Source organism: Schistocerca cancellata, chromosome 6 (assembly GCF_023864275.1).
Source record: "Schistocerca cancellata isolate TAMUIC-IGC-003103 chromosome 6, iqSchCanc2.1, whole genome shotgun sequence".
NCBI lineage: Eukaryota > Metazoa > Arthropoda > Insecta > Orthoptera > Acrididae > Schistocerca > Schistocerca cancellata.
In genome coordinates this window covers 357,716,315-357,732,139 of record NC_064631.1, presented here as the reverse complement: position 1 = coordinate 357,732,139, position 15,825 = coordinate 357,716,315, and the positions used below count along the sequence as shown (strand labels likewise).

Here is a 15,825-nt window from a genome sequence, read left to right as displayed (position 1 = left end):
GCAGCGGTGTGTTGTACTACGTCGCTTCCCTGAGGTGTCCCCATCATTGTTGACTTGTATTGGCGACAACTGAGGCGTCTTGCAGACTCTGTCCATGAACAATGACAAGCAAGTCCGCGTGAAGTGATGCTACTCTACGATAACGCCCGACCGAATTCTGGTAGACTGGCAAAAGCACTGTTCAGGAGTTAGGCCGAGAAGTCATTCCGCAACCTCATATTTTCACGTACTCCGCTCTCTGTCGAACAGACTTCAAGGAGCTTCCTCTCCGGAGGAAAATAGGCCAGAATATGGCTCTACGTGAAATCTACTGTCACGAAATCTAAAAATTACTCCAGTTTGGTAGAGTGTCGCAAACAGTGAAGGATAAAATATTGCCCGCATCTCGTGGTCGTGCGGTAGCGTTCTCGCTTCCCACGCCCGGGTTCCCGGGTTCGATTCCCGGCGGGGTCAGGGATTTTCTCTGCCTCGTGATGGCTGGGTGTTGTGTGCTGTCCTTAGGTTAGTTAGGTTTAAGTAGTTCTAAGTTCTAGGGGACTGATGACCATAGATGTTAAGTCCCATAGTGCTCAGAGCCATTTTGATAAAATATTACTGGTCTCTAAAATATCTGTCAAACTTATGGAAAAACGCTACGAACATAGGTACCAACCGAATAGTGCAGAGGGAACTGTATTTCTACCGAAGGCAGATAGGACACTACAATCGATAGTTCAAAGCCGATTGCGAAGTTCAGCAGGGTAAAATGAGATAAGATTTTCGAGCAGTGGCAAGGAGTAAAGAAGAAAATACACAAATAACATGTAAAACAGGATTAAGGCGACCACGATCCACACAACAGCGGTGCGTGATAAACGTGGTAGTCTGAACTACTTCATGTGGCTGGTTCAAATGGCTCTGAGCACTATGGGACTTGACATCTGTGGTCATCAGTCCCCCAGAACTTAGAACTACTTAAACCTAACTAACCTAAGGACATCATACACATCCATGCCCGAGGCAGGATTCGAACCTGCGACCGTAGCAGTCCCCCGGTTCCGGACTGAGCACCTAGAACCGCTAGACCACCGCGGCCGGCTACTTCATGTGATATACACACTTATCGTGATGAGGTGCTTCACCCAGAAGGCTAAGACAGACGGCGACCATTGTTGCAAGGCAGGTCGATGGGACCGCACATACGAAATGATTTCATTTCAAATCTGAATGGCGAATGTTTATTGCGGAATACAACTACAAAACCTACATGTTAGTATGGAGTCGGGACCTCATGATTGGGAATACAAGCGTCCAGACTTGACCGCTTGGAGTTGGATAGGTCTCAGAAGTAGTCCAGTGATACTTCATTTCATGCTGCTTGCACCTGAGCGCGCACCTCCCACAGATTTTTTGGTTGGAGGCGGAATTCTAATGACAGTCTCCGTGGCACCCACATATTATCAATCTCGTGCGCCTCCTTAGCTGAGTGGTGAGCCAGTGTGACTGCCTCTCAGCGGGTCCGCATTCGATTTCCGGACGGGTCGGATATTTTCTCCGCTCGGAGCTATGTTTTGTGTTGTCCTCATCACTGTCGACATGCAAGTCGCCCAATGAGGTGTCTGCTGAAAAGATTTGCAGCTCTGTGGCAGGACGACCCAAGTTGGGATCTCCAGGCCACCAGTGCCATACAGTCATTTCATTCTGTATATCGACTGCCGCAAGGCACGCTTAGGAGGAGGTAGCGGTGTGAGGACAGGCATTGTTCTGTTGAAATAGGTGATGAGCCTGAGCGTTCACTTATGGCGGAGCCATGAATCAAAGGACCTTCTCCACATGCCATGCAGCTGTCACCAAGCCCGTTAGGAACACTAATGGTAAACGGGCACAACAAGATATCGTTGAAATAATCTTTGAGTGCGCTATATCGTTGCCTCCGGTGTTCTACCGAAAGCGTCACCAACAGCCCAGTCTAGGAGGGCAGCAAATGTGATGGGCGGCACATGCGCCGTGTTCGGTGTCCTGTATAGGACGACGATATGCAGCCTAGGCCTCAGTTTTCAGCGGGACTCAGCGGCAACAGTAGCAGCAGCATTCTCCTGAAGCTTTCTGACAGATGAATCGCCGAAATATTGAAACACGTTGATCCAACAGAAAACCCGTGGGCACTTTTCACACTTACTACGCCGAGAAAGCCTACGATGTCAGTCCGTTGGCAAAGCTGATGGCATGCGACATACGCTCCCAGTATGCAGTGAATCTGTCGGATTCTTATGCGGGCAGCTGTTTCTGTGACGATCAGTGTATGTATACAAAAGAAACCTTATGTGTATCAGAAAATGTAGAAAGAAGCTCACTTAATGGAGATGTGTTGAATTCAAAAGCCGTAGTACTCTGCTAGATTAATATAAATGAGCCACGCACGTGTTAGCAACGATTCCTCTCACTCATGGAACTTCTTTCCTTGGCGTTTCTAAACGAAGGACTGGCCGAGGTCTCACGAGAGACCATGGAGTCGCACGACGAACTCATTTATCAACCTGGCGCGCTCATTCGTGGTCTCAATGTTTGTGTCGAGTTCGATTTGATAAGTGGCTCGCTCACCGAGGACGGAGGTCCGTCTTGTCATGTTATTTGTGGCTTTGGAAACGCTCTGTATAAGACAATTGAAAAATGATTGCTTTCCCGGCTGGTATGGACGCGTGTTTGCCTCTTTAATATTTCGCGTGCCTTGGTTATATGCCGTGGTACCAGTATTTACCTGCAGTCAAGGATGGACGTGCAGAGGAACAGGCGTGCCTAAAACAGTTGAAGAATTCTTGCTTCCTGCGCCTTCATGGGCGCGAGTTTGAGTCTTCTGAATTGGCAGGCTGTAATGTTACCAGTATGTGAGCGACTTATTCGTCCACCAAAGGCTGATACTAAGGAGAGCTGAATTTCCTTGCTTGAGACCGTGGAAGTCGTCGGGACGAATACGTCACGTGGCCGCCCCAGGCGGGGTCAGCTTGGAATTTGAACGGCTGATGCTCACATTTCCGTTGTGCAGAATATTCTCCTCGAAATGGAGTGTTGGAGACTCCAAAAGATGACCAAGTTACAGCTCTTTGAGACAGACGGTAAATCATCGAGTAGAACACAAGTGATATCTGGCGTTCCGCAAGGTAGTGTCATAGGCCCTCTGCGGTTCCTGATTTACACAAATGATCTAGGTGACAATCTGAGCAGGCCCCCTTAAATTGTTTGCAGATGACGCTGTAATTTAGCGTTTAGTTAAGTCATCAGACGATCAATTCCAATTACAAAATGATCTAGAGAGAATTTCTGTAGGGTGTGAAAAGTGGCAATTGGCACTAAAGAAAGAAAAGTGCGAGGTTATCCACATGGATACTAAAAGAAATCCAATAAATTTTGGGTATACGATAAATCGCACAAATCTAAGGGATGTCAATTCGACTAAATACCTAGGAATTACAATTACGAGCAACTTATATTGGAAGACCACATAGATAATATTGTGGGGAAGGCGAAACAAAGACTGCGCTTTGCTGGCAGAACACTTAGAAAATACGAGTGTTAAAAACCCACTAAAGAGAGAGCCTACATTACACTTGTCCGCCCTCAGCTGGAATATTGCTGCGCGGTGTGGGATCCTTACCAGGCGCGTGTTATCGCGCAATAGGTGTAAGAGTGTCACTGAAACAAAGGCGGTTTTCTTTGTGGCGAGATTTATTTACGAAATTTCAATCACCAACATTCTCTTCCGAATGCGAAAATATTTTGTTGACACCAACCTACGTAGGGAGAAATGTTCATCATAATAAAATAAGAGAAATCAGAACTCGAACGGAAAGATTTACGCGTTCCTGTTTCCCACGTGCCATTCTAGAGTGGAATGGTAGAGAAGTGGTATGAAAATGGTTAGATGAACCTTCTGCCAGGCACTTGGTTGTGAATTGCGGAGTAACCATGTAGCGGTAGATGTTGTTAAGGAGCAAACTACTTTGTGATCATAGATAGAAATAAAAGAAATTTATTTTGCACTTTCTCGTTGACTGTTCTATTTGCGACTATGTCGCAGCTTGTGAGGCTTTGCATAATATCTGCGATTTCAACAACGAATAAGGAATTCGGTTCTGAAAGCTGTGATTTTGACAGGCAACTTAAAAAGTGTTAGATACAATTCTCACTCAACCTCTTTTGTCCTATACAGAGGTACAATGTCATTTACAATGCCAAACCATTCATTTTATAATGTCATGTCTTTTTCGGGTTTCTCACCTCAGTCGATAAAAACGGAATCCTTACAGGATCAATGTGTTGTCCATCTGTCTGCCTGTGCGTCCGGTTGTTAAAAACCCTTTTTATTAAGAATGGGTAGACGAGTCAAGTTGACTTTTATGGCACTAATTAAGGCCTGCAACCCTTGGCGCTGTAAAAAATAAGAGCTTCTAAGTGAGTGCCATTAAGAGACACGGTCATTTACGTTACATATTTTGATACTCGCAATCTCACTCAACAAAATCCATGGGTACTTTCCGTTGACCTAGAATCATGAAATTTGGCGAGAAGCAATGTCTCACAGTACAACCAAGGGAAAAATCCGAAAATTGTTAATTTGTAATTATAGCACACGAAAATATTATTCTTCATTTGTTATGATAATGTCTCTCTGTCCGTACGTCTGCTTAGTGCCATTTTTCTCAGGAACGAGAAGACGTATCAAGTTCAAACTTATATCAAATACTTAAGTCTGTGTCTTAAACGTAAGCTTCTAAGTCAATTACACCAAAAGATACGGCCATCTATGTCATATTTTGATTCTCATGCCAAGTCCAGTACGTTGCAGCTTGTACGGCCTTGTCATTTGCTGTTAGTAGGTCCTGTATCGTGCAAAGTTCCTCCAATTTCCTGCAGACTAGTAGGTGCTCGGGGTCTGGCAGTTCTCCACATTCACAGAGTTCGCCTGGACTGATATTGCCACATTTCCTCAAGTTTACTCTGCATCGTGGTACATACTATCTTAATCTATTAAAGGCTTTTCAGATCGTGTATGGAAGTTCTAAGCCGGCTGTAGGTTCTTCCCTAGAGCTACTCCCTAGTCTTCTTGGTTCGAGTTTCGCCACAGTTTTTCTCGTCGTGCTTTAGGCCCTAAAGTGGTTTGATAAGTTGTTTGTAAAAAACTCTTCCTTTACTTCTGTCTTTTAGGTTGGGTGTAGTGTCCAAACATTGGATGCCTGGGATCTGCTTCTGGTTTTGTTTTTCGATTTCGGCAGCTGTTCTCCTTCTGATGTCTGAAGAGGCTACGTCCATAAGTTGGTACAGCTGGTTTGTGGAATTTGGGCGGAGTAGCCTGCTATGATGCGTCCCTCATTCAAAGATATATTTACTTGTCTTACATGGGTGGATTTTTGCCGTACAGGTGCCTTGTTCTCCGCAGCGGAGAAATATAACGCTAGATCTGACGTACGGAGGATTGCTGGGTTGTGCTCCCAATCTACTACTTGTAAGCTTGCAGATGATATTGTTCCTTGCATTCATCTTCATCTTTGTGTCCAAACAGTAGTCCTTGAAGGTGAGAGCACGTTCGAGTTTGACTCCAAGATATTTGAAGATATTTTGCTGTGTCGCAATGAGAAAGGCGCTGTCCTCTACAGGTTATGCTGAGTTTTCTTCTAGCCCCTCTAACGCAGGTGAAAAGCGCAGACCTGGGCTTTTGCTGGGTTTGGCTTGAAGTCATTATCGTCATAGCTACGTTCTCAAGCATTGTAGCCAGTTTTATTTCCACCTCTTCAAATGTTGTGCCCTGAGCAGCAATGACTGTGTCGTTTGCGTAGATGAAGGAGCGAGCGTCTGTACTAATCGGCTGGTAATTGGTGTAGATATTGTACATCAGTGGGGCAGCAACGCTAACTACTTATTGTAAGTATTCTCTTTATTGTAATCTTAAAGAATTTGTTAAAGTGATGCCTTGAATACGATAAATAAATAAAATAATTTTGATTCTCGCAAACACATTGATCAAAAGGATCAAAAGCTCTAGGGTTCTTCTCGTTGATCTATAATCAGCCGGCCGCTGTGGCCTAGCGGTTCTAGGCGCTTCAGTTCGGAACCGTGCTGCTGCTATGGTCGCTGGTTCGAATCCCCCTTCGGGCATTGATGTGTGTGATGTCATTAGGTTAGTTAGGTTTATGCAGTTCTACGTCTAGGGGGCTGATGACTTCAGATGTTAAGTCCCATAGTGCTTAGAGCCATTTGAACCATTTGAAGCCGGCCTGTGTGGCCGAGCGGTTCTAGGCGCTTCATTCTGGCACCGCGTGACCGCTGCGGTCGCAGGTTTGAATCCTGCCTCTGGCATGGATGTGTGTGTTGTCCTTAGGTTAGTTAGGTTTATGTAGTTCTAAGTTCTAGGGGACTGCTGACCTCAGATGTTAAGTTCCGTAGTGCTCAGAACCATTTGAACCATCTATAATCATGAAATTTGGTAAGAAGCAAAGTCTCACAGAAAAAAAACAAACGAAAATTAGTAGTTTATAATTATATAACGCGAAAAATTATTTCTTTGGTCATTTCTTATGTGCATTCAAACTTGAAATTAAAACAGTCTCGAAAGTGTTGGGATCTCTGGGACGGTTATCTTGCCAGTATTAATATTCATAGCAGGCAAAAATAGCCGAGGTTCTCTATTTCCGGAATGGACGAAATGTCAATATAAATAATTGTGTCTGTACTGAACCCTCAGTACGGGAATCCTACCCGCACGTGGCCATTTTTTAATACCAAATACTCGACTTTACTACATTTTTTTACTGCTTAGCATCTTCAGTGCACAAAGTATCGTATTTATTTAATCATTTATTGTTGCGTGGTTACTGCCATAAAGTCCTCTCTTACATCCAGCTAGGCATATTCTACATTACATACACAGTGAGAATCATGTTATAAGAAGTCTTACGTTTAATCAGGATATACTGCATGTGCCTGGCGGTCTTGATCCGTGGAATTCAAGACAACAGATGATGACCGAGCGAGGTGGCACAGTAGTTAGCACACTGGACTCGCATTCGGGAGGACGACGGTTCAATCCCGCGTCCGGCCATCCTGATTTAGGTTTTCCGTGATTTCCCTAAATCCTTCAAGGCAAATGCAGGGATGGTTCCTTTGAAAGGGCACGGCCGACTTCCTTCCCCTTCCGATTAGACCGATGACCTCGCTGTCTGGTCTCCCCCCTCCCTCCCTTAACACAACCAACCAACCAACAGATGATGGGCGGTTGAACAACACTGCTGTTGGTATCGGTAATTTGACTCAAATTACAATTGACCACTTCTGGACACTTCATTAGGGCGCGCAGCTACGGGTTCGATGCGCGTTACTAGTGCGATATGTGAGAGGGCCACATGGCGGGCACGCACGACCAGCCGTCCCTTTGTGTGGACTGCGTGCCGCGGAGGCCCGCCGGCCGCGGTCTGCTGGCCGTGCCATATCGAGCATCACCCTCGCCGCCGGCTCCCCCTCCTCGTGTTGCAACCCGCGAAGCACAGCATAACAGGTAGCTTCAAAGGCCCCTCCGCCGCCGGTGGCCGGCGCTCCCATCGAACAGGCGTGCGCGCGCCGCGCTGGTGCCGGCGAGTTACGGCGAAAATAAAACGCTAAAAGGCGCCGGCCGCGGCGATACCGCCGCGCCACTAAAATATGCGTCACTCGGCAAACGTACGACCTCTGCGCGTGCCCACTCGCGCTGCATTCCGTTTTGCTCCTCCCTTTTTAAGTTTTTTTTATTTTTTACTCCTGTGTTCCCTCTCCAAAAGACGCGGCTATGCTTTTGTCGTCCACAAATTTTATCATCGCGTTTTTTTAATTTTCCTGGCAACGGCTCTCGCCAGGAACAAAAGAATGGTAAGTCGCCGTGCCGGTATGACGCGAAATATTCCATCGATTCGTCGTCGAGCCGAGTTTTCGGGTACCGGCACCGCTCGACTACCCCCCCTCTTCCCACACGCCCATTACCCGTGTTTCAATAATTTATGTTCGGCTCTTGATAACCGGGCCGCGTGGTGATATTTGCATAACCTAATTATGTAGCGTTTGCGCTCGTTTAACTGCATTAAACGAGTGTACAGAGTATCGAGAGCTTCTGTCAGCAGAAGCGGAGGCGAGCGCCGACTGTTCGCTTGAAATATGCTTTATCGGTGACGGCGCGACAACTACCCCCCGTAGTCCGAATATAGACCACTCTGACGGACCGGAACCGTCGTCAGCGGTAATCTCACTTTCATGTTATGATTAATGTACCACAGAATTTAGTGTAATTTATGTCTAACGTAATAAAGCTAAGATATTACACACAGTTTTCTATACGAAGAATATTTGCTGTTCTAGCACTATTTTTATAAATCCCACAGAACATAAATCTGTCATATTAGATGACTAAAAATGCAAATAAATATTTACAGTTACATTGTTAGCTTTCTACAGTACGCCTTTATTACCCGTGAGTTTTAATAATACCAAACAGCTCTTACGTAAACTGGTAAGGCGACCGGTGTGGCCGTGCAGTTCTAGGCGCATCAGTCTGGAACGACGTGACCGCTACGGTCGCAGGTTCGAATCCTGCCTCGGGCATGGATGTGTGTGATGTCCTTAGGTTAGTTAGGTTTAAGTAGTTCTAAGTTCTAGGGGACTGATGACCTCAGCTGTTAAGTCCCATAGTGCTCAGAGCCATTTGAACCATTTAAACTGGTAAGGTTATGAACAACTATTCGTGGAGTCTAATCGCTAACGGATAAATGTAGGTAGCTAGCTACGAGTACAACTGTCTTGTCTTCGACATCCAGTCGATCGAAAGATTTTTCCTGTTTCACTTTTTTTACCTTTATCAGTGCTTTATTACTGTGAAAATTGTCAAATCACGTCGTGGTTAGGAGTCCACGTTAAACTGTAGGTAAGACTGCAACTTGCTAGATAAGTCAGTTCAAAGCTCAGAGACAAGTAAGGGTCATCAGCTTCAGTAAGCGGATACCTAGTGAAGCTCTGTGGTGTACGAACAGATGTCAGACCATGACTGTTATATCCGTAGTAGATGTAAGTTAACTGCACCTTCTCAGAGGCATAAGACATAGTGGCCAAAGCCTTGTCTGTGTTAGTCGAGTATTTCGTGAGGAGGAAGCTACGGGATGGTTATAATTAAACTGGCTGGGTTCCGAGTGTTGCAGTGGGGATTGTAAATATCGCAGGACGATGGAATATCGTTGGTCTGTTCATTAATCGGTGCGCTCACGGAGTATGCTGAAAAAATAATAGCTCCACTTTCTGTCACCAGTGAAAATGTGGCACTGGGATCAATCAGAACATGGTGCGGGTCATGGAAAAGAGGAGCAACGATTAAACAAATAATAACTGTGGCTCTGGAACTTCTATTAAGACCTGTTCTCAAGCCATATGCTGAATCCATAACACGAAATTGCAGGCAGCTGTTCCCTGCATATTCGGTATAATCAGGGCGATATGTCGTCGTATGTTATCCTTCATATCGCAGAGAGTCCAGATACATTCCTGAAAGACACAATATTTCAGATACCCGTACAACCAGAAGTCACGTGGATTTAGATCGGAGGACGAGGAAGGTCATACGCCTTGAAATTGAGATGATGAAGCCGTTACTGAAGGTTTCTCAAAGCGAATCTTCCACCTAGCAAGCTACATGTACTGCTGCCCTATCTTGCATGAAAATGGTGGTGTGAACACAACTGGGTTCTTGCAAAGCTGTGATCGCTGTTGTGCAAGGAGGTCCTTATAACGTGCATATGTCATTGTACACTTAACAGACCTGCGAGATGTCATATTCTCGAAGAAAAGCGGTCCGAGAATGAAAGAACTTCTGAACCCACACTACACCACAGAGGTCACATAAGAAGAGTACACAGCAAGTTCCTGCACAACATGTGGCGTAGTAGAAAAAGAATATTTCCCAGGCACATGTCAACCATTTCGATGAGTGCAAAAAAAAGAAAAGGAGGGCAAATTCATGGCATTGTAGCCTACCTTGGGATTTCATTTCGTGCACATTCTATATCCTTTCAGGATACCAGTGTAAAATGCGCTGCATAATCTTTTGAACTGTTCACTAGGAGAGAGATAATTACCATGACACATCTCGAGCGCGGGCTGCAGAATTTGAAGGATGTGCTCTGTGGTCGATTATAGCTACTCTCTCTCTCTCTCTCTCTCTCTCTCTCTCTCTCTCTCTCTCGCTGTGTCTGTCGGTTGCACCAACTGATTCACCTGTTTCTTCAGATTTCTTGATCATAATCTACCCCATTTATTGATATGGGGCATCTTCGCAGCTATTTCTGTCGTTGATATTCCCACAATGCTGCGCTGCTACTGCTGTCTTCTTGGTAAAACAAATTTACCAGTAATACATTGTCTTTCTTCTCTGTAGTCACTGCATCTCACACATTGAACTTGAACCTTCTTAATCCTTTACACCAACAGTCACTTCAGCAATAAATGAACACGAGTTGCAAAGTGACAAATAGCATACTGACATCAAAACTGGGACCATTTCATTGCTCACGGCGCCATATTGTCGCCTGGTGGCAGAAGAGGAGCTATTACATTTCACGCATACTCTGCGAGTGCACCGATTGACGAACGTATCTACGATGGTTCAGCGTCCTGCGACGTATACAAGTCCCGCTGCAGTACTCTTAAGACTGTCAGCCTAATTACAACCACCCAGTGTAGCCAAATACATTGAAGACAGAACATGCAGATTCCATCTCATCGAAGTACAATCCGGAGGTAGTGTGACAGCATATTACAAAACAACAGCCCTAGCCTTACTTTATGCATCAGCTGAGTATTGTTTAGTCATATGGCTCAATAATTCCTCACTGATTTTCGCTTCCTCACATCCTGAGCATTCCAATGGCAGACTTCTGACTTTGCCTGTTCAGTGCTCTAGTTTCTACATAAGATCACTCCACCTCAAGCAAGAAGACAGCAAGGTCTTGTTTGGTTATGCACAAGATTGCGGAAGACTCAGTCTCTTCCCTTACATAATATAATCACATCAGCCGAAAAACATAAAGTGTGTAAACAAGTCAGCGATCATGTCTGGCGCTTTATGACTTGATCGCAAAGGGTACACAATCCACAATGACCGTTTCCAGCTTACTGCCACCATCAGGTCTGTTACAAAACAGAAAAAAAACCACTTATGTTACAAAAGTAAGTACAGCAAACGGGGTTATTACTTAATGAACCTTACTGTTTCACTTCATTGGAGCTCCTATGCTTAGGTTTCAGGCAAGATCATTCGTCTCGTTCGATGATGAGGTGTTACTCTAATGCAGTTCGAGTCTCTGCAACGCTATTCGAGTTTAGGGAAATATCAGGTGGACTGAGGCGTGAATGGAAATTTGGACTGAGGTGGGAGGCGTGTGAGGGTACCCCGTGTGGCTGTACAAAGTCACTCTGCCATGTTGATGTAGTGGTTATCACACACATCTAGTGAGCATGAGACCTGAGTTCGACTCCTGAACTTGGCAAAAAAATCTCAGTGATCACTTCAGTCTGGATATCGGGACGTTTTTATTCGATAGTTCCTCGCCGTAGAGGCGCGGCTTGCTGTCCTGTGCAGGGGCCGCAGGCAGCGCGAAGACCTGACCTCCTTGCAAGAGCACCGCAACAAGGAAACCAAAACACCGTACAGAGAGGCTGCGAAGCGGTGCCATCTGGTTTCCCCCTGAATGCGCTATCGACCATTGAACCTTATTGATTCGTTAACCATCTTTCACAAAGGGTCGTGTTTTATTTGCTTCATTATGCTTAATGGTTTTCTATTAATTAATAGATCTTAAATATAAGATCTTTCACAGTGTTGCGTAATTTACTTTTTCATGCTAGAACGTTTCTATTAACAGACACTTCATTTGAAACGCCTCTTTGAACAATTTATACAAGACTGTGCTTAAACTGACACACAATATTTTTAGCGCAACGCAATCTGACTTTCAAAAATCCCTACAAAAGAATGGCCCTGACTAACATTAACCTATACCTTTCACAAATCACTTACCTCACAAAAATCTTCATTACTCGAACTACTGCAATACAGCGAGCGCCACTACTGCCAGCTAAATAAAAGATTCAAACTACGGAAGGCACTAACTACTGATAGGGATAGTTAGCAAATGAAAGATTTTTGCAGAGAACAAACAATGTATTTACCTTAATAGTCATAATATATATAGCAGTTCATGACATCATCCACCACTGCTGGCGGCTCACCTCCAACTGCGCAACGCTACGCGCTGTTCACATCCAGCTGCCGCTGCCCAACACTACAATGGCAGACAACAATGCAAACTAGCCACAGACTGCACAGAGCACAGCCAGTGATTTTCATACAGAGCGCTACGTAACATTGCCAAAAAGAAAACATAAACTGCCTACTTACATAGCCAGTGATTTTCATACAGAGCGCTACGTAACGTTGCCAATAAGAAAACATAAGCAGCCTACTTTCACATTACAATTTATACCTTTTTTGGGACATACTAAATTTATTTATATATATTGTGTTTCATTTTATGTATCGTGGCGAGACATATTGTGGTGTCACCGCCAGACACCACACTTGCTAGGTGGTAGATTTAAATCGGCCGCGGTCCATTAGTACATGTCGGACCCGCGTGTCGCCACTGTCAGTAATTGCAGACCGAGCGCCACCACACGGCAGGTCTTGAGAGACTGACTAGCACTCGCCCCAGTTGTACGGACGGCTTTGATAACGACTACACTGACGAAGCCTTTCTCTCATTTGCCAAGAGATAGTTAGAATAGCCTTCAGCTAAGTCCATGGCTACGACCTAGCAAGGCGCCATTAACCATTTCTATAGAGAGTCTCACTTGTATCATCAAGAATGCTGTATACAAATGATGGATTAAAGTTAAGTATTCCAGCAGCTACGTACTTTTCTTTATAGCATTCATTACGTATCCTGTTTCAGACCTAACGCCAGCCGGCGTGTGTAAACGCGTGCCTTTCGGTTACCTGTCACTGTGGACTGGCTGTCTTGTCAGTCCACTACACATATATTTTGCCTTATGTAATTCCTTTCATTAATAGCCATTCACATTCTGTTTTAAGACATTACATTCATCATCATGATCATTTATATGCCCCAGGATTAGAGACATCTAAGGGCTTGAATGTCTATAGGACGCCTCCAGAACATCATCTGAACTTCTCATATACCTGTGTACAGATAGTTTGACGTTAATAGTTGTATTTGAATACATTTAGTGGTATGTGTGACTACTAGCCGTGTTATATTCTTTATGTGTTCCTAGAATTTCTGTACGTTTAGCACTTATCGAGTTGAGCTTATTTTTGTCACACAAGCGTTTTTCTTTTCTATTTTGTAATATACCTGATTATCGCGGTAAGACGAAACCAAACAGTGTGAACTGTACAGCATATGAGATCAAGACTGACAGTAATAAATACAACACAATCTTATTGAGCAACATGATCGATTTGCATCCTGTAGATGTCAGGATGTCTGAGCGTTCTACCGCAGCACGGATTCTTATGCCCGCATCTCGTGGTCGTGCGGTAGCGTTCTCGCTTCCCACGCCCGGGTTCCCGGGTTCGATTCCCGGCGGGGTCAGGGATTTTCTCTGCCTCGTGATGGCTGGGTGTTGTGTGCTGTCCTTAGGTTAGTTAGGTTTAAGTAGTTCTAAGTTCTAGGGGACTGATGACCATAGCTGTTAAGTCCCATAGTGCTCAGACACATTTGAACCATTTTTTGGATTCTTATGAGTCGACAATACAACTGTCAAGATCCTGGGCTTCAGTAATTTTCGACTCATCTCGCTCAGGCGAAATAGAATCAGATGTGGGTGAGAACAGCTGCTCTCTCTACAGCTCGAGGAGACTCTTCAAGTTACGATTACAGTGAGATGGCGCAGACGGTGCCACAAAGAAGACTGCTCTAAAGGTATTGATCTGAGTACCAGTACATTTATCGTTAAGCTTTTCCACTTTTTTTATTTATCTGGTTTTTAATGCTTGCTTAGTTCACTACAGTTAATGTACTTCTGATTGTGGCCGAGCGGTTGTAGGCGCTTCAGTCCGGAACCGCGCCGCTGCTACGGTCGCAGTTTCGAATCCTGCTTCGGGAATGGATGTGTGTGATGTCCTTAGGTTAGTTAAGTTTAGGTAGTTCTAAGTCTAGGGGACTGATGACCGCAGGTGTTAAGTCCCATTGTGCTTAGAGCCATTTGAACCATTTCAACTTGTGATTGAGAGCGTCATAGGCTAAAGAAATAAATAATTCTCTTTAAGGTCAACGTAAATTATTAACGTAAGTAGTTGCTACATAATAATATCACAAGCACGATTCGAATCCCCATCCATGATTTCTCAGAAGCCTGAATACGTGTATTTTGGTACCACATTAGATACACTATGCAACAAGTGAAACAATGACAGGAGGAGCAGGAAACGATTGAAGCTTCAAGAGTTAAGTACGTACGTGATGTTCTTTCAACGACTGCAAAAACGAACCAACTTTACAAAGAACTTGGCAGTATGAGAACATCGTTAAGACATTTCACCCTCTCTGGCCTAGATGCATGTACTAATTTGACTGGGAAGGGTATAATAAAGACGTTGTATCGTCTTCTGAGCCAAGTTGGGTAGCAACAATTTCAATTGGTCTGTGACATCCCAGACATTGCAACTGGACGAATTTCCCGTCCGAGCACATCCTTTAGGTATTTCTATTCAGGAGAGATGTGAAAATGTTCCTGGCCTCAGACTGACACAGACAGTACATACAGACACGTGCCATGCGTAGACGAGTGTTGTCCTGTTGAAAAATGGCACGATGATACACTCCCATGAAAGGCAATACGTGCGAACCGAGAATGTCCGTGACGTTGTCTTACCGTTATGTCGTAAGAATTCATTAAAGAACTACTGGCCTTGACCAGAAGTGATACCCGATGGCTCCCCACACCACAACTATGCTTATTCCAAATTTCGGAAGAATGGCACCTTTCCACGGGTAGCCACCATACTCGCTGACAACGGTCATCCTGTGTAGTGAAGGACCACGACTCATTGTAAACGCACACCAAATGCTGCCGTTTGTGTTGTTGTGTGACGGCAACCTACGAAAGGGACGGTAATTTCCTAGCTCGGCTGCTGCTGGTGTCCGCCTAATGGTGCTGGAAGACACTGAATGGTGTTAGGAGTCCATTGCTTTTAATCGCATGACAAGCGCATAAGTGAAGAGATGACATTGCGCTTGATGCACAATAGGACACTCCTTCCTTGTGGTGGTCAGACAAGTATCCCTGCTCCGACATTCCCGTCCGGTACAATACCAGGCAACTGTCACATCAGAATGCCTCATTAATCTGGATACTGGACTAATCAACAAGTCAGCCTGATGGAGACCCAATATGACGGCACTTTCAAACCCTGCTGTCTCTCACGAGTACACGGTATCTCCTTGTTCTTCTCAATGTTCATTCAACTTACGACGCTGTTGACACTCTGCCATGCCTGGTAACAACAGTAACAAAAACAACACTACTGCACGTTGCTGGTCGTTCTGCCTGTCACTGAGAATTACAACATTAATGATTTACATACGCGAACGAAGTTAAATTGACATCCTACGCTAAAGTCTAGGGGTGCCACTGCTTTTGTTATGCAGTGTATTTAGGATTTTACACTGAATTAAATACGCTGGAGTCAGTAAACGAAAACGACCTATTACTTTCGTTTGGGGACTGAGCAGGCCATCCCAGACAGAACGCAGATTCTCC

At 44.7% G+C, this 15,825-nt stretch overlaps 1 protein-coding gene across 3 annotated transcripts in view; it reads right to left on the bottom strand.

The window, feature by feature from the left end:
• LOC126191410 (hemicentin-2-like) overlaps positions 1-15,825 on the bottom strand; it is a 1,933,978-nt gene that overhangs the window by 518,458 nt on the left and 1,399,695 nt on the right. The gene's annotated exons all lie outside the window — the stretch shown is intronic.